This window comes from Oryza sativa, chromosome 4, assembly GCF_034140825.1.
Source record: "Oryza sativa Japonica Group chromosome 4, ASM3414082v1".
NCBI classification, from domain to species: Eukaryota; Viridiplantae; Streptophyta; class Magnoliopsida; order Poales; family Poaceae; genus Oryza; species Oryza sativa.
The window spans coordinates 18,400,549-18,421,003 of record NC_089038.1 but is presented as its reverse complement, the minus strand read 5'-3'; the positions used below and the strand labels follow the sequence as shown (position 1 = coordinate 18,421,003).

Sequence of the window (20,455 nt, the reverse complement as noted above, 5' to 3'; positions counted from 1 at the left end):
GAAAACTTTGTTGTATCACAAGGTGTGCCTAGTTAATATGAAGTAATCGTAAATATATCTTGTTTTCTTTAAGACTGGCGCATTGATCCTCTCGTTTATCCAAATAATCTCTATTCGCATCCATCTGCTGCCTTGGAGAATTGCATCAGACATGAGAGGAACTTCTCATCGACAATATGTTACCATTTTCCCCCTCTAAATAAGTCGACAACTTCCATGTTTGGAGCGGTTGTGCCATTGAGTGTCGTGTGTCGACCTACAGGTGTCGTTTTTGTAGAACTTACATTTTGTTCCTACTATACATAAACAGAGATGGCTGCCGGTTGGAAAATCTTCATGTGTGTTGGATTTCCCAGCCAGCACCCTACAGGCGATACTGATGAGGAGGAATCAAAGGTACCGATTTAGGCTCGATGCATCCATTGGCTCAAATCAAGCCAATGCATCGGGGCGTGGCTAATGGGCGATCGATCGCTTGGAGTGATTGATCCCCATGCCCCCCTATACACTTCTCTCCGATCCTCCCTTTCTTCTCTTCCTACTACACCATAAATTTTAAAAAAAATAAAAAATAAAGTTAGAAAAATTAATGTATAGAAATACTATATATAAAAAAATATTTAAATTCAAATTTAAATTTGAAATGGTTATGTAAACTTTTGACTTATAAACTTTGGGTCTATAAATTAATATTTGAATTCAAATGCAAATTTGAATCGGGTATGTAATCTTTTGACTTATAAACTTCGGGTCTATAAACTTTAGGTGTATAAACTTTAAATGTATAGAAATACTACATATATATATATATAAATATTTGAATTCAAATTCAAATTTGAATCAGGTATGTAAACTTTTGACTTATATAGGTGTATAGAAATACTATATATAAAATATATTTGAATTCAAATTCAAATTTGAATCGAATATAATTCAAATTCAAATTTGAATCGGGTATCTAAACTTTTGACTTATAAACTTTGGGTCTATAAACATTAGGTGTATAAACTTTAAATGTATAGAAATACTATATATAAAAAATATTTGAATTCAAATTCAAATTTGAATCGGATATATAAACTTTTGATTTATAAACTTTGGGTCTCTAAACTTTAGATGTGTAAACTTGAGGTGTACAAACTTTAGGTGTATAAATTTACTAAAATAGGAAAGTACTGCGGTGCTAAAAAGAAAACTAGGTGGAGGAGAGGAGGGCGACCCGATCGCCCCTAGCGAGCGATCGCCATTTAGGAGTTTCGAATGCATCGAGTAACTTCCCATCCCATATCCACATATCACCATCCATCCATCACTCCAATTAAAATTCAATATCGCAAATTTTGGTACAAATGAAGAATTTTGCATCACTGCAATTAAAATCCATTACACATATTATTTGCATGCATCAAAGGGAAAGAACAAGATAAATATATCAGAAACAAAATGGAGTCCATTTGCACGCCATAGAGTAAAATATGCACCCACTGTCATAGAGAAGTCCCTCCGCACCAAGCATCTGCCAGGCGCCATCACCGTGTGCCTCAATCCGCACCGTGCTGCTGCTAAGTGCCTCGATCCGTGCCATGCCACCACAGCCTGGGTGGGGATGCCATCGAGCACCTTGATCCACACCGCGCTACCGCCGCTCGGGTGGGAACGTCATAGCTACCGGGGTGGGGACGCCACCGCCGCAACTGTGGAACACCGCTAGCTAGGAGTAGTTAGTTGGAGTGAAAACACTATGGTTTCATCCGTGCCACCATCTGGGAGTAGTTGGGGCAAGCAGGAGGGGATGGGGGCAGCAACAAAGACGACAATGGCGATGATAGAGAGGATGGAGAAGAGGAGAAGGGCGAGGATGTGCTTGGGGTGGCACAGGTGCTCGGGGCGGCCGAGTTGAGGGCGGAGTTGATGTGGAAGAAGAAGGCGTGGGAGATGGCGATGTGAGCGAGTGCAACGAGATAGGATAAGGCCGGATGTGGACTGTGACTCGGTGAAGGTGTGTCAAAAGGATGGGCTTAGCTCGATCGGCTCAGTTTGTTTTATAGGTGCCAGTTTTTAAAGAATTGACACATATAATACTCTAGCACCTATATTTCCTCAAAGGTACCGGTTTCTTTTTATTTGTCCCGTGAAAGTGGGAAACGTTTAACAAGTGTCGGTTTTAAATGAATCGATAACTATGAACCGGCACCTATGTGATGTTCTGTAGTAGTCTTAGTGTTAATCACGCAATGTCACACATCTGTTTACACGGTTAGTTTTGTCTAACATCTTACACTCACAATGCCTTTTCTCATATTGAAAGTGTCAGTTACCCCACTACCCACTTAGATTGAGACTTATTAGGACGGTGAACAGGCGTGATTGAGGCCCACTTTGCACTCAACGTTGAATGGCCTTGTTGGGCCTGACGATGCATCGGATAGCGATTAGCTCCAAGAAGGGAATTTGCAAGCCCAAACCGAGCCAGAGCCGGTGAAAAAAATGCACCACCTCGATCAGGTTGCAGGAACCTCTGGTAGTGTGTACGCTTACGTTTGAATTTTTTCATAGTCGAATCTTGTTAAATTTGATCAAGTTTATAGTAAAATTGAACAACATCTAAAATATGAAATTAGTGTCATTAAATCTAAGTCAGTGGCGGAGCTAGGGCCCGGCCAGCGCGGGCAAGTGCCCGGGCTCTACCACTATGCAGCAGTTTATCCGCACTTAGTTACGCTGTTTAGTCACCAGCTAATCTGCATACAATAGTAGGTATAAAGTGGTTGATTACCATGCTTAACTAAATGCCTATTACTTTCAAGATAATTAATTCAATTTCACACCATCACAACTGAGATCTAAAGGCAAAATTATATAACTTTCTGGTATCAGTCTTTTTTCTTTCAATAAGATAGTACAAACTCCATAGTCTAACCTATATATCCATCGTCTCTTTGATATATTCTCGTACACTAGATTTCCTATCCTAAATTAGAACTCGATGACCGTCAATTTTACATACGTATATGATAAAAGGTATACATATTTGTATTGATTTATGTATACTTGTTTTTCGTTGTTAGACTTGCCCAGGCTCAAAAGTATTCCTAGATCCACCACTGAATCTAACCTAGTATATTTTCATAACTAGAAAAAATGCCCGTGCGTTGCAATGGGTGAAGTCTATTTTAATCTTATTATTGTTATATGGTTAAGTTAAAATGAAATTCACTGTGGGAGTTCGCTTGGATATATATAAATTTAGAAAATTATGAGCTGCAGTTAGGAGTCCGATCGTCTGAAGTTAGCATGCGAGTGTTTTTAAACAGATTTCCTATATGATTCCTTCTATATTACCAAAAGTGAATGGTCTTAAAAACCGACTCAAATATGAATATGTATTTCTAAAAGAAATCGAACTTAAAAACCAACTCATACACGGATGACGTACCAAAATACCGGCAAAAACATCTTTAGTTTTTATAATACTAGAAAAAATGCACGTGCGTTGCAACGGGTGAAGTTAATTTTAATCTTATTATTGTTATATGGTTTAGTTAAGATGAAATTTACTGTAAGAGTTCGCTTGGATATATATTTTTAAAAAATCATGAGCTGCAGTTAGGAGTTCGATCGTCTCAAGTTAGCATGTGAGTTTTTTTAAACAGATTTTTTATATGATTTCTTCTGTGTTACCAAAAGTGAACGATCTTAAAAATGACTCAAATATTCAAAAAATGACTCAAATACTAATATGTATTTCCAAAAGCAAATGGACGTAATAACTGACTCATACACGGATGATGTACTGAAATACCGGTAAAAACATCTTCAATTTTTACAACATTAGAGACTAGAAAAAATGTCCGTGCGTTGCGACGGGTGAAGGCTATTTTAGTATTATTATTGTTATATAGTTTAATTAAGGTGAATTTTATTCGGGGAGTTCGCTTAAAATCATGAGCTGTAATTAGTGTCCGATCGTCAAGTTAGCATGTGAGTTTTTTTTAAAGAGATTTCCTGTACGACTCTTCTATATTTCCAAAAGCAAACGAACTTAATAAACGACTCAAATCCAGATATGTATTTCGAGAAGCAAACGAACTTAATAAACAACTCAAATACGGATATATATTTCCAAAAGTGAACGAATTTAAAAACCGCCTCATACACAGTGGTGTACCAAAACACCGGCAAAAATAACTTCAATTTTTATAATAGTAGAAATAAAGAAGAGATATAGATTAAAACCAAAATATAAAATTAAAACCAACTCAAAGACGAATGACGAACCGCAGAAACATCTTCAATTTTTCTAACCGACTCAAACACAGATGACGGACTGCAGAAACAGCTTCAATTTTTATACTAGTAGAGATATGTTTGTTTTGTATTAAAAATGCTATTATATTTTTCTATAAATTTGATCAAACTTTAAGAAATTTTACCTAAAAAAAGTTAAACGATTATTTATAATATGAAACGGAGCCGGTATTTGATACCAGGACGACATGGCGTCGCTCGATAGGGGGCATCACCAGCGTCACACGGCGGACATTCGGAACAGCTGTCGGAGTGGCATTCCTATGTGTACCTTCCCGGTGTCTACGGATACCTGGTAACTTATCTATTTTTAAGTTGTTTTAGTTCTTATTAATTAAAAATTAGAGGATTTTGAGTAATTTTTGTTCTGGTTCATCAATCGCTGAGAGAGAGTCGGCGTTTGACAGGTGAGAACGAGACGAGGGAACGTGAGAGATAGTGCGAGTTTGAGGACACAGGGACACAGCCATTAATTTCGCGTTAACTTGGGTGGTCTGGTACATGCTTCGGCCGGCTGTACTTCCGGTTTTTCTCATGATCCGGTAGCAACCAAAAAAACACGGACAGTTCTTTTAGAAGCAGCAATGATGAGACAAGTTCAAAAGGCCATTTTTGTAATTATTCTGAAGCAACAGCAACAAACTCTAGATGAATACAGGCTCAGCTCGCAGGGAATTAACCATGCGCATGCACAGATCGATGAAAATTAAGGGTGGTGTATCCAAACTCCAAAGCAAGCTCCGCGGGTCTTCTTTAACATTTTCGAGTTACGGCGACGATGTATATTTGGTTGGCAGAGAAACGAAATAGTATCGTGTCTCTTGTCACTGAGAATCATATATAATACTATCTCCGTCCGAAAATAAGTGCAGTTTTACACTATTCATTTTCAACGTTTGACCGTTCGTCTTATTTGAAAATTTTTTATGATTATTATTTTTATTGTTATTAGATGATAAAACATGAATAGTACTTTATGTGTGACTAATTTTTTAAAAAAAATTTATAAATTTTTCAAATAAGACGGACGGTCAAACGTTGGACACGGATTTCGACGACTGCACTTATTTTAGGACGGAGGCAAGTATGTAGAGAGACAGAGGAATTTAGAAAACGAGTAGACCTGATCACGTATATTACTTTGCCACGGTGAGCAGCGGCCGGGCGCCTAATTAACAGAGATCAGCCAACAGGAAGCGGCTCCTCCCATGTTTAAATTAAAAATAAATAAAAATGTAGCATTCTTTGTTTACCTTTTTTATGAGGGCCCTTTTGATTTACCGGTTCCACATGGAGTTTGATTGATTCCACAAGACATTATACTTTGAATCTAATTAAATATGCAAATGGAGCTTTGAACCAATCGCAATATATCAAACGGTGTATACCTTACTTATTTTCTCGATCCGATTAACATCCATAAGAGGGAATATTCTGAGGTTTTAGATTTGTCTTGTTGATAGATTGGACACTCTATCAAAGTTTGAAATTAGATTGTTTGGACTTATTTGAATTTTCTTATGAATATTTTTATAGTTTCTCCACAACAAATAAATCTCAACCGTTCTTTGTCTGGAGCCATCGAGATCGAACAATACAGATATCTCTTTCTTTATTCCATCGATGTCATAATTATAGAGAAACATAAAATCCCCCCCCCCCTCTTTTTTACATTGCTTTAGCACATTTGTAAAATGCACAATGAATAATTGTTTGATGTGAGACATGTTATTTCATAGTATTTATTTATGGAAGAAATCAGAAATCCTTGCAAAATGATAGACTATGCATATTTATCATAAAAATTATTGACACGTGCCTTTGAAAAATTATTTGTTGAGTACTCCACTAGCTAATTAATAGGAAATTGCCAAGTTAGAAACTTTGAATTAGTAATCAGTTATCTAGTAAGAAATACTTCTCTGCATAGACCTGTAGAATTACGCGAGGGCATGCATAGACCTACCTAGAAGCCTAGAAGTAGAACAGGTCCAAGTCAAAGCATCACACGGTTGTACGTAGCTTGATCTCTCGTTTCCTACGCGCGTCTTTATGAAAGATCGAGCTAAGCTCTAGCTAATTGGACTTATGAATTATTTAGAATCGCCGACTCATATATATTTAGCTAGCTATAGGTTCCGAAGAAACTTACCCAGAACAACAGCGTGGAAGAATAGAAGATTCACAAATCATCCATGCCATTCCACATGCTAGCTTCACTACTATGGCTCTGCGGAGGGATCGCGGCATATTGCTCGGCCGCCTCTGCAGCCACCTGCGTGAGAAGCTGCGGCGGGGTAGAGATCCCTTACCCGTTCGGCCTGGATCCTGCCTGCGCCCTGCCCGGCTTCAACCTCACCTGCAACATCAAAGGAGATGGCAAGCCGTATTACAAAGACGTGGAGCTGCTTAACATCTCGCTGACAGAAGGTCAGGTACGAATGAGGATGCACATAGCTAACTATTGCTACAATAGTACTTCTGGCGGGATGAACGGTACGGGCTGGTCGCTAAACTTAACGGGCACACCATTTAGATTATCCGACTTCGGCAACAAGTTCACGGCCATCGGGTGTCGAACGCTCGCTTACCTCTTAGCAGACGATGTGTTAACAACCGGGTGTGTGGCCACATGCAAGGCAGACGACCTCTTGAGGCTCCCAGACGGTGTCTGCTCCGGGATAGGTTGCTGCCAGACAGCCATCCCCAAGGGGCTACAGTACTATGGGGTCATGTTTGACTCGGGCTTCAACACGACGGAGATCAACAACATGAGCCGTTGCAGCTATGCGGCACTCATGGAGGCATCCAGCTTCAACTTCTCTAAGAACTACCCTACTTCTTCATCGTTCAATGATCATTACCGTGGGCGAGCGCCGCTGCTTGTGGATTGGGCCATCGGAAATGAGACCTGTGATGTAGCACGTGTATTACACGTGCATCAGCAAAAATAGTGGGTGTGTGGACTCGCTCAATGGACCAGGCTATAGATGCAACTGCTCCCAAGGATTTCATGGAAATCCTTACCTGAAACCAGAAGATCCCGACAGCTGCCAAGGTGAAGTTAAATACAATCCCATCCTTTAATTAAGGCATTATTATTGAGCAAGTTAAAATGGAATAAAAAAACACGTAAGGTTATGGCTAGTTAATGTGAATTCAATACGTACGTTCTTAAAGTAGTACGCATAGGATGGACCTGCTTGTAAGTTCTAGCTAACTATAAATATTTTCTAACCTAGCTAATTTTAGAGTTAATTTAGGATGGACGTTCGTAAATTAAAATTCATTTTACATCAACTTTCGTGAATGTGTAAAAATCATCCATCAACTTTTAGATTGAGCCTGTAAATCCCTCAACCAAAACTCGGACGATTTTAACTTAGGTGCCACTTATATATGGTATTACAATCAGCAAAGAAAATTTTGGATTGTTCATTCCTTTTCCTTCCTCTCTTGCCCTTCCCCCTCCTCTCAGCTGTAACTGCTAAACCCTTCTCAAGCCCTAAGCAATTGCTGCCAACCAGTGTTTCCAATTAATGCAAGTACAATCCAGGGCTCCTGCTGGCAACTTACAATTTTTGCGTTAATTCCCCGGATTTTACTCAGATCCCCCGTGTCCTAACACGCCCATCTGTTAACGTAGGTGCCTGCACCTCTGCCTCCTAGCGTAAGCATCGCTAGGGTCCCTTGAGCCTCCTTGCCGTTCATGTCGAGTGGTGTAAATTAAATTGTTTATTAGAAAGTTGAATGATGAATAATAATGTATAGCGCTAAAGTTTAGAGATAATTTTTAGATGTTGCGAAAGTCTTGCTTTTGTATTGCTTAGAGTCATACCTTAAATTATTTCCATTGCATCTGCCATGTGCCTTTAACTTATAAGGTGCAGTATAAGAATATTTTCCTAGAAAATATTTTGATTTCTAAATCATAGATTTTGTAATCTTTAAAAAAACATTTTTTAGGAAGTCCATTTGGATACACATTCACATGTACACACTATATACTCATGATTTGAATTGCTCTGTTTTCTAACAAAGCAACGCTAAATTCCGTTTCTTAATACCGCTGGTATTCTGTTGCAGATATTGATGAGTGCAAGGAACCATATAAGTACCCCTGCCATGGAAAATGCAGAAATAAAGTTGGAGGTTATGATTGTACTTGTCCGTTTGGTACACGAGGCAATGCCTACAATGGACCATGCGACAAAGGGCTAGCTATCGGTATACACAAAATTTTCAACCTTGCCTGATTGCTATATTCGAATAAATTATGAATTTCATGTTTTGCATTGATTCATTTGAACAATTCCCTGTACATATATATTTGGCTTAAGCATTTTTACCTTCTCCTCGCTAGGAATTTGTGCCTCTCTTGTGGTTGCTCTAACGACTTTACTTGGGATAGAATGGATCAAGTACAAACAACGAATCAAAAGGCAAGACATCATGAGGAAGAGGGGCGAGTATTTTCATCTACACGGAGGCCAATTGTTAACAGATATGATGAACATAGAGAACAACATTTCATTTAAGCTGTATGACCGAGATGACATTGAGTTGGCCACCAAAGGCTTTGACAAGACATCAATCATTGGTGAAGGAGGTCAGGGTACTGTTTTTAAAGGGTATAATCTTGATCAAGTGAACAACCCTGTTGCGATCAAAAAGTGCAAGGGATTTGATGAGAATAGTAGGACAGAATTTACACAGGAGCTGCTCATACTTTCTCGAGTCAACCATGAAAACATCGTCAAGCTTCTTGGTTGTTGTCTGCAATTTGAAGTTCCAGTTCTTGTGTACGAATTTGTCCCCAATAAGACTTTGCACTATCTAATCCACAGCCAAAATGATCCATCCATCAGAACACTGGAGATCCGCCTAAAAGTTGCTGCCGAATCTGCTGAAGCATTTTCATATCTACACTCACTGGACCACCCTATCTTACATGGGGATGTCAAGTCGATGAACATACTGCTTAGTAACAATTTTATTGCAAAGATTTCTGATTTTGGGTGCTCCAAAATTAGGGCAGCTGATGGACACGATGACGTGGTGAAAGGTACGATTGGCTATCTAGATCCAGAGTACCTGCTGAAGTTCGAGCTCACTGACAAGAGTGACGTGTACAGCTTTGGTGTCGTTCTTCTTGAGCTTTTAACACGCCGTACACCATTATCTAAGCAGAAGGTCAGCCTCGCATCAGTATTTCAAGAGGCCATGAAGGAAGGCCTGTTTCTTGAGCTCATAGACACAGAAATATTACATGAGGATAACATGGGATTGATTGGTGATCTAGCAAGGCTGGCATGCCAGTGTTTAGCAATGACTAGTGAGAGCAGACCAACAATGTGCAGGATTGCAGAGGAATTGCGACGAATAGAAAAACGAGTACGACAACACCGTGGGGTACTTACAACTATTAGTTCAATGTCATTGTTAGCAAGTTCATCTGCAGACACATCATTGCATTTCACAGGTGAAACCAATGGCTACAACAGCCTTAGGAGCGTGGCTGCAATGAGCATAGAATTTGCTAGATGATTTCACAAGTACTACATGGTTGTCGTTTGAATGAGCGCTTATGTTATATTCCAATTTTGTATTTGTCATTTGTAGCTATGTTCTGGATATATAGATGAAAATAATGTTGTTGGTAGTACGTCCCGCTAAAGAAAATGTTGTGTTTCATGGATCAGGTGTTGTGGCTAGTTATCATTAATTCAGGCTAATGATATCTTCTTGTGCTTAATTTTAAGATTGGGAGGTTAATTATCTCCTCATTTATCTGAATAATCTCTCTTCCCATCAATCTGCGGCATTACTAAAGATGCACCGTCTTGGAGAACTGCACAAAAAACTGGAATGATGAGCTTTGTTTTGGTCCTTAACAAGTTATCAAAAGATGACATTTTTTTTTTACTTTGAACAGCTACACCAGAGATTTACCTATAAAATTTCTCATTGAGACCTCATTTTGTTTTCTCTTCACATATTTCCATCATTCATGCTTTCATAACGGACAACATCTGGTTGCGCCAATTTGGTTCCTACAATTTATTATGTAATTCCATGTCTTTCATATTTGAGGAGTTTGTATGATATTTTATTGTTTTGACTTGTTGCTTGTTTCTTGTTCTTTGTCCATTCTGTTCACGCAGTGTTACATCTGTCTGAAGTTTCCTTTAGTGTGGTCTCAATTGAGGGTTTCCCTAAACATTTGGAGTGGGGTTACTGCTACTTCGTGTAACGGTTACCGTGGCAACCACATGTGAAAAAAAAGAGAAGTTACACCCAAAAATTAGGAAGTTTCAAAAACTGACATGGTATCGTGCAAGCTTTTTGCGATAACCAAAGCGTAACCACACGGTATTGCACACCAGTCAATTCTCAATGTGTTCCCACTCCTATGCATGTCTTGCTTGGCCCAGAAATTGCTGAATTGCAGCTCATTTCCTAGCCATTAATTACATATTTGCTTGTGCGGAGCGCGAAATTCCTGATATGGCGTGTGGTCCGAGGGGATTTCTACCACGCACACGTATACGCCATGGTGGGAAGCCGTACAACCGCCCCGAGTACGACACGCCCAGTGACAATCACATGCTTTGTAGTTTTCTATAATGTATAATAATAATAATAAAAATGTTGAGTTGAAAGTTTTAATATATGAGTTGAAAGTTTTCGAATTTTGAGTTCAAAGTTTTAAATTTCGAATAGGAAGTTTCAAAAATTGAGTTAAGATTTTTAAATTTTGAATTCAATGTTTTAAATTTGATTTGAAAGTTTTTATATCTTGAGTTGAAAGTTTTCAAATTTTGGTTGGAAGTTTCATGTTTTGACATGAAAGTTTTCAAATTTTGAGTTCAAAAACTGACATATTTTGGCTTGAAAATTTTCAATGTTTGAGTTCAAAAATTTTAAAACCTGAGTTGAATATTTTCAAATCTTGACTTAAAAGTTCAAATTTTGAGTTCAAAGTTCAAATTTGAGTTGAAAGTTAAAAAAATTTACTTGAAGGTTTCAGTTTTTTATGGGTCTTGAATTGAATTTTTAAATTTTCAATTCATTTAAAACACTAACAATGAGCCGACCAAACCCTAGGAGAAAAAAACATGATGGAGATTGAGAATGACAATCGATGCGCGTAAAAAAAACGTGCCTAAAAATGGATGGTGAAAAAGAGTTTCCGTATACTTTCTTGCATATGCGTGCCACTTAGGTAACTTGCACGTCTGCACAAACTAGGAGAAGTTGGCTAATGTTGATCCGGCGAGGGTAGACACTGAGGAGAAGCCCCGGTGGCGTCGGCTCCACTCTCCCCGGCAGCAGCAGCGACTCCACCATCAGGCGGCGACAGCGGCTTCCTCGTTGATTTTGCTCATGATTTGTGTGGATGTTTGTTTTATTCGTGATTGTGTTATTGTATTCTTGGGTGACTGGGATCTCATGCATGGGTGATTGGAGAGCTCTATGCATCTCGAACCGAGCCAATGCATCGAGCCAGTTTTTTTTTATTCTTAGGACCTCAAATGTGCCTTTGATTTCTCTCATCAGTGCCGTCTTCTAGGTGCCGGATGGGATGTCAGGTTTCCAACCGGCATCTATCTAGGTTTATGTAATAGTGATGTCAAGATTGGTGAGCAGCAGGCTCGCCGTCGTGCGGCACAAGATGGGAACTTTGTGTCGCTAGTAAAGCAGTATAGAATGATGCCGGTGGCACTGGTGGAGAAATGCTTTTTAAGTCCCGGTTCGTAACCCCCCTGTAGTCCCGGTTTTCCAACCGGGACTACGAATCCGGGACTAAATATCGCTATCTTTAGTCCCGGTTCAAATAACCGGGACTAAATATCAATCTTTAGTCCCGGTTGGTGCTCCATCTTTAGTCCCGGTTGATATTTTTTCTTTTTTTCTGCTTTTAATATTGAATATTGATTTCACACCATCCCCTCCCATATCCAAATCATCACGTATCACAGAACATCTCCAAATCCTCAAATCCTCAAACAAATCATCTCCAAATACATCACAAAGTCTTAAAAAAATTACATCACAAGGTTCTAAAAAATTCATCACAGATTCACATCTCACACAAAAATACATCACAGATTCACATCTCAAAAAAAAAAATCCGGCCGGCGGCCACTGCCGCCTCCCCTCCGCGCCGGCCGGCCGGCCGGCGCCGCACCGCCGCGTGGCCCCCCGCGCCGTAGCGCCGGTCGCCGCCGAGCGGCCCCCCGCGCTGCCGCCTCCGCGGCCCCCTGCGCCGCCGCGGCGCCCCCGGCACCGCCGCGCCGGCCGCCCACCGCAGCCGCCACGCGGCCCCCCGCGACGCCGCGCCGGCCTCCCGCCGCCGCCTCCGCGCCGTCCCCCGTGTCGCCGCCTCCGCGCCGGCCACCCGCCGCCGCCGCCGCCGCACGCTTCTGCACTGTGGATGAAGGAAAAAAAGGAAGGAGAGGAGGGGAGTTAGAGATAAGGAAAGAGATAAGAAGTTAGAGAGGAAAAAAGAGATAGAGGGAGGAGTTTGTTTTGTGGACGGGAAAAGAGGATCGGTAGTAAGGATTATATAGTGTGTTTTGATTTTTATTCCTGGTTTGTAACACCAACCGGGACTAAAAATAGGTTTTTAGTCCCGATTGGTGCTAGCCGGAACTAAAGATCATAGGGCATTGACACAGCCTGACATGGAATCAACCGGGACTAAAAATGAACTTTAGTCCCGGTTGGAGTTACCAACCGGGACTAAAGATGATTTTTGGTCCCAGTTGATAACAACAACCGGGACTACAGATCTTCCTCTTATTAATGGAACCGGGACTATTGTGGATTTGAGTCGACCGACCAAAGATGGTTTCTCTACCAGTGTGGTCTGTTGAAATGGATTTTATCGTGAGGTGGAAAATTTTTCTGCATCAGACATTAACCACACCGCCATCAAGTTTGGCAGGGAGGGCGATGGATACAGATCGTTAAGAAGATAAGCGAAGACTTGATAGTCCAAGTCTTCGGATGTATTTTTCCCCTTTGTTAATTATGGCTAATTAGCATCCAAGTACTCCCTCCGTATTTTAATATATGACGTCGTTGACTTTTTGACAAACGTTTGACCTTTCGTCTTATTCAAAAAATTTATGTAATTATAATATATTTTATTATGACTTGATTTATCATCAAGTTTTCTTTAAGCATGACATAAGTATTTTTACATTTGCACAAAAATTTTGAATAAGACGAGTGGTCAAACGTTAGTTAAAAAGTCAACGGCGTCATACATTAAAATACGGAGGGAGTAGAATTTATCAGTGCTGTACACCTTGCTCTCATCTTCTTATACCACTCATTTGAACTAACGAGAGAGGTAGCTCGAGTGACCGACCATACACACAAACAAAGTCGTAGTAGTTCATCCATGCCCCATGCCTCTCCACAGAAGTGCAGCTATCCGCAGCGCAGTCGATGGACATATTTGCCTAGTACTAATAATGCTATTTCTCATCAGTACAAAGCTTGCTGCTGATCAGCCCCTCGCGGCGGCTGAGCCAATCGCCCGATCATGCCACGACTGCGGCGGTGTACAGATCCCATACCCGTTCGGCGTCAGCTCAAGCGGCTGCGCCATGGCGCCTAGCTTCGAAGTCGACTGCAACGACACGGGGAACGGCGTCTCCAAGCCGTTCGTTGGAAACATCGAGGTCGTCTCCCTCGGCAATGGTCAGGCCCGGGTAATGAATCACGTATCTTCTTCCTGCTACAACCGCACGTCCCGACAGATGAACCCTGCGGACGTGTGGTATCTGAACCTCACGGGCACGCCCTACAGGCTCTCCGACTCGGCCAACAAGTTCACGGTCATCGGGTGCCGGACGCTGGCCTACACCTTCGACGATTACAACGTGGGCAAGTACATGAGCGGGTGCGTGTCCGTCTGCCGGCGAGGTGACTTGAGCAGCGCCATCAACGGCAGCTGCGTCGGGATAGGCTGCTGCCAGACAAACATCACGACGGGTCTAAGCTATTATCAGGTCATGTTCGACTACACCTTACACATCCGGGGTCTACAACCACACCCCCTGTAGCTACGCGGTGCTCATGGAATCGTCTAGCTTCACCTTCAAGATTCCAACGGCTGTCAAGGTAAATACTCCCTCCGTTTCGAAATGTTTGACGCCGTTGACTTTTTTAAATATGTTTGACCGTTCGTCTTATTCAAAAAATTTAAGTAATTATTAATTTTTTTCCTATCATTTGATTCATTGTTAAATATATTTTTATGTAGGCATATAATTTTACATATTTTACAAAAGTTTTTGAATAAGAAGAACGATCAAACATGTGCTAAAAAGTCAACGGTGTCAAATATTTCGAAACGGAGGGAGTATTACGCCTATAACAATACATGATAGTGAAAGATTAATATAAATTGTAATTGCACAGTTCTTTCCTCTGATAATTTTTTTTCTCTTTACCCAAGTTGACTGGTTCGGTTAATTATTTTCAATCCTATAATTGGCTCGTGTACCCCTTTATTGTCAACTTTTGTCTTTTATTTGCCATTTTGTTAGTCGTCCATAACGTTAGTAGATGGATGAAAAGACGATTCTGCCCCAGTGTATTATTTTTTATGTACCAACACAATTTATTTATTAATTATAAATAAATAAACTATAAATTAGATTTTCATAGTACTCACCCGTCTCAAATTATAGGCTTCTATTTTTTTACACGGTGTTTGTTGATATACTTTGACAATTAATTTATTTTATGTTATGTTCCCAATGAATATAAAATTTGCATCACATAAAAGTAATTAAAAATATGAATCTAGTGATACAACATACATAATACTTAGCATGGTTAGTACGATTATTAGTTAAAAGTTATCGAGTTTGATTTTTTCTTAAAGAGAGAGTGCCCTATAATTTGGGACAGAGAGAGTAAGAATTAAGATTAATTGTTGTAAAATAAATTATAAAAAAAATATATAAACCATGTCACTTTTCAAAAGGTTAATCAAATATATAAAGGAAATTGATGGTCAATGTTTAAAGAGTTGATTACACTTTAGACCAGTTTTTTTTTTGAAAAAAAAAACATTACGCTTTGGACTACTGGAGCCACAAATAGGTGGCCTAGAGGGTCCTCCCTCAGCCCGATTCGGTGCATGCCGGTGAGCCCTCTTTTCATGACATTGGCGAGGTTCGTTCCTTCACTGCCAAATAATGAGCTTGAGCGCTCGATCTCGGGAGAAACAGGTGAAGGCGGATGAGCCTGTGTGTACCAAAGGGCCGTGCTCAACATTCATGGCTTCGTGCGAAGGGGACCAAGCCACGAAGGTATTTTCGCATGCAGTTGGGCGGGCTGCATGGTAGAAAAGGTCTGCAAAAATCACGATTTTCACATGTGGCCCGCACAACCGCATGTGAAAATCCGATTTTCACCGGCCGCACGCGAAAAGGAAAAATCGCGAAATAAAATAAAAATTCCAAACATAGAAAAATTAATACACCCGCCGCCGCTCCGCCATTGTCCTCCAGTCGTCGTTGCCGTCGCCGTCATCCTCATCCTCCAGTCATCGCCGTCGTCCTCAAGCCGCCATCACCACCGTTGACATTGTCCTCCTCCCGTCACGGCGAGGAGGCACCAGGAGGGCCGCCGCTGGCGGATTGGTGCGGGGAGGGCCACCGCCGGCAGATCAGGACGGGGAGAGCAGCAGCCGGCGGATCCGGGAGGGGGAGGGCCGCCGCCGTCGCCCACGCCCGCCCCAGACGTGGCCCTCGCCCACTGCCGCCGCCGGAGTCCGCATCGCGAGGCGGTGCCCGCTCCCGGCGCCTCCCGCTCTGTGAGAGAAAGAGAGGGAGGAGAGGAAGAAAAAGAGAGGGAGAGGAGAAAATGAGAGAGATAGAGGTGAAGTAAGAGAGGGGAAAATATCAGAGTGTTGAGAGAGGAGAGGATATGAGGTGAAAAATTTTGAAGTGGTGAGGAGGGATAAATTTTTGCATGCGGACCCTAAAGAGATCCGAAAATAGATTTTCGCATGCGGATCGTTAAAAGGCCTGCATGCGAAAATAGACTCATTTTTACTTGCGGCCCCTTAAGAGGCCCGCCTGCGAAAATAGATTTTTGCATGCGGGTCTCTTAAGGAACCGTATGCGAAAATGGAGGTCGAATTTTACAGATGCTACCAATTACGGTCCGTCTGCCATCTAAAGGCGTCCTCGTACAGAAAGTTTATGTAGTAGTGATAGTTTGTCAATTTTTCTAATCTATGCCAATAAAGTGAATGATCTTTTAGAAAACAAAATTTAATGGTTGTTGAGGAGGTAGTATAAATTTTGGTAACTTAAAACTGGGTACTTCCCCAGTACCTTTGAAGAACCATAAAATTTGTCCTTGCAGATGTTCAAATATATTTGTAAATAGAAATGGGGCAAATATAAGGCGGAGAGCACATCTTTGAAGCCTGGTGGTAACCATGCAAACAACATCTAGAAAGTTCTAAAAAAATCTCAAAAAGTTCACACATATAGATAATATGATATTAGAAAATCATACAAAACTACAAGACCAAACTTGACTGTTGTGATATAAAAATAGTAAATAGTGAAGAAAAAGAGAAACAGTAGGAATGATATAAAACATTAATGTTATTTCATAGTGGCTTGGTAATTTTAATTTATATCTCACAGACAAAGTTGAATTTGGTAGTACATTTTTGTATGCATATGGTTGTCTAATATCATCTTATCTATATGTGTGAATATTTTGATTTTTTTTTCAACTCTATACAAAAGTTTACGAGTTTGCACCAAATATATGATTTCCACTACATATTGACAACTAAAATGCCTCAGTATACATATTTCCAACAAATAAGAAAATATTATATATAGCCAACTTGTGCAGTATATAAGTCTTGTATATTTGTTAATTAAGTTTGTTTTTTTTTCATTAGATTTTTTGTTCAGCATATGAAGAGCAATCGTTTGCAGAAATGATAATAGCACAAAATGTTTTTGGGCAGCTTATGAAAGATGATTCATGTACACGAAAACAATGAAAATATTTTGTGTAGCATATAAGAGGCAAATTATATTTCCAAAATAATTATCTTGCAAAAAATATAATATTTTTCTTTCTAAATGCCTTTGTATTTGATTATACTGTAGATATTAATGAATGCCAAGATTCTAATAATTACCCTTGTCACGGAGAATATGCCATAACAAACCCGGCGATTTTGATTGTTTCTGCCGTGCGGGTAGCCGAGGAAATGCAACTATTCCTGGAGGATGTCGGAAGGACTTCTTACCTCTAAAAGCACAGCTGGCAATTGGTAGGGCACGTATTATTCCAACTCAGTTGCTGTTGCATCTTATGATCTGCTTGATCTGGTCATGGACTTCTCAATAACATCAATATAAAAACACTGGTGCTAAAATGCTTGCTTAAATCTTTTTTTTACTAATGATAAATCTTCGCTCTCTAGGAATTGCTGCATGTGTGTTGGCTGGCCTGTTTGCTTTCCTTGGATGGGAAGTGATTCGGCACAAAAGGAGCATTAGAAAACAAGCTTTGTTAAGACAGACTGATGAGTTTTTTTCAACAACATGGAGGCCAACTATTGCTAGAAATGATGAAAGCAGAAGGCAATATCGGGTTCACACTCTACAAGAGAGTGGAGATAGAGATTTTCCCAGACGAGGAGCTGCAGGCAGGCCGGGTGACCGCACAGGATAATCTATCCTACCGCCCGGAATAATGGGTATTGTAGTAGTGCTACTACTAGAAGACATGCATATATAGACTTAGAACAAGTCCAAGCCATGATAGGATCAGTAGAATGGAAGATGAACTAGAACGTACCGTCTGTAAAAAAAAAAAAAGATAAATCCTGGTTATGTATTTGAACATGAGATACATAACTACGATTTGTCTATTATTGGGATAGGGAGAGTAGAGGCCTACAGCCAACTGCGAGAGAAGTTGGAGCGGCATAGAGATTCCTTAATTATCCGTCTGGTGGCCTGAACACTGCCTGTGCTTTGTCCGGCTTCAATCTCAGCTGCAACACCACAGGGTACGGTAATTATTGCCACAATAACCACAGGAGATGGTCATTAGCTAGATTTAACCAATAAAACGCCACACAGATTTTCCAACACTAGCATCAAGTTCACAACCATGGCCGCGTGCCAAACACTCACTTACATCGATATGGATCAAGCAGATGAGTTAGATATCTATCATCTCTCTCTAGGCCAGTTCTGTGCTCATCACGGCTTTCTTCTCAAGGCTGTAAACCCCGCTAGTCTTGCTGTCGATCAGTTTGCCATGAGGACGTTGAACGTGTATTTGCCATCTCTGTCATAAACCTAATTAAGACCCGGAAGCACCAGCAGTGGCTGTGGACATTGCTGCACTTCATCAGCTAATGCTAGTTGGTCAAGCTCCTCTGCCACATGCCTCATCTCTGGCCTTGTCGTACCTAGAATAGTCAAGAATTGACTCGACCGCTAGCGCTGCAGCACGATGGATCACTCTCACGTTGTCTTCATTAATTATGTAACTATCAAGGAGCTCGTTGCCATCCGTTACAGCCTCATCCTATATATATATATATATATACTTATATAGTTTATCCCTACTAAATGTAGTTAATATTATTTCTCTCTTATCTCATGAAGCCACATCATCCCAAGTATTTTTAGTCTTTGGATAATAGATCTATGGTAAAAATAGTCTCTTCTTTCTTCTCTCCTCAAACCATACAAACCTCAATTGTTTTTATTCAAAATTCATAAGTATCAATTACATAAAATATGTTCACCTTGCAATATATTTGCAATCATGTGTTAATTATATAAAACATAGGAAGTCATTTTATTTTGGTTTACAAAATATAATATAGCTTATTTGTACATACTATACAACTTAATTTCCGGCAGCAACTCGATGGGGTATTCATCTAGTTATATTAAAAATTGAGGTCAAGGTCTTCGTTTCTTTAGACAGTGGCCTTTTACCGGTCAGATGTTCAACCAAAGTTACTCCAAAACTATACACATCATTCTTAACTAGTTGATACCTCCACGTATTCCTAGGGGAATTTCTAAGAGATCAACACTAACATTGTATGATAGGACAGTTAGTTCAAAACTAATAAAGATACAATTACAATAGATCACATCCATGGATCCTGTCAATCTTAGTGATAAAACAAAGACATCATGCTGTAGTATAAGAAGAAAGTATTGACACTTGACAGCTCATGAAAAATTGCAATCGTTGTGATGGCATCCTTTTTTATCGAGCCAATTAATATGCTAGCTAGTAACCATAAATGTCATGAAAACATTAACTTAAGTTTTCCATGAAACAATACGTTCAAACAAAATTGAGTTAAAACGCTTATATCAATAGCTGTTGATCAAAGGAAACGCAGGCTAATGAAAAATCATAAGAATGGTGTAACATTCACGGCCTAATGATTGAAAATGGCACACCTGGGTTTCTACATTGGAAACAGTGGCAATCGTGCCTACAGTGGTAAAGCAAACCGAGGCTTTGCTTCGACATGAGGAAATGCTATGGTAGTGCATTTAGAAATTTTACTATTGGTATACACACGTGATTTCAGAATTTCATTTTGGAACATATTGCAGCTGGCAAGCGCTTACCTCAAGAGCATAAGATAAAATGGCCAAGTAGTGCAATAGGGATGATAGTGTCCCTATTAGATGGATATATCAATCAGATAACCCAGTCAAAACAAATAGTAAAAACCCTCCTCGTAAAAGGATGGCTTGCTCTTAAAGAAGATTGAATTCTTTTTAAAAATTCAGTAAATTAAACATTAAACACCAAACCATTTCAGAAGTGGTTGTGAACTTCCCTGGACAAAATAGACATACGAAAGAGAGAGATCTTACTCAATAATTTTCCATGCAATGGAAAAAAAAATCGATTTCTAACATGTTTTAAAAAAATGAACTGACAGGACTTAGTGCATATAATGCAATTGAGAACTAATGAATCATACTGTTAAATTCAAGCTCCTATGTTCTTAAAAAAACACAAAGCCAAATCAATTGAAATTGTAAACTGACTGAAGATAAAGAAAGGAAGGAGTTACCAAGATGGCTGG

General features: G+C 40.0%; 1 non-coding gene and 1 pseudogene across 1 annotated transcript; both read left to right on the top strand.

Annotated features, from left to right (window-relative positions):
* Positions 1-6,464: 6,464 nt before the first annotated feature.
* On the top strand, positions 6,465-9,928 carry LOC107277684 (putative wall-associated receptor kinase-like 16; annotated as a pseudogene).
* A 3,693-nt stretch (positions 9,929-13,621) lies between these two features.
* LOC4335594 (uncharacterized) lies at positions 13,622-18,472 on the top strand. Its single transcript, XR_010740799.1, has 4 exons — positions 13,622-14,033; positions 14,132-14,445; positions 17,478-17,644; positions 17,798-18,472. It is a non-coding gene; the product is annotated as an uncharacterized protein (transcript).
* Positions 18,473-20,455: the final 1,983 nt, after the last annotated feature.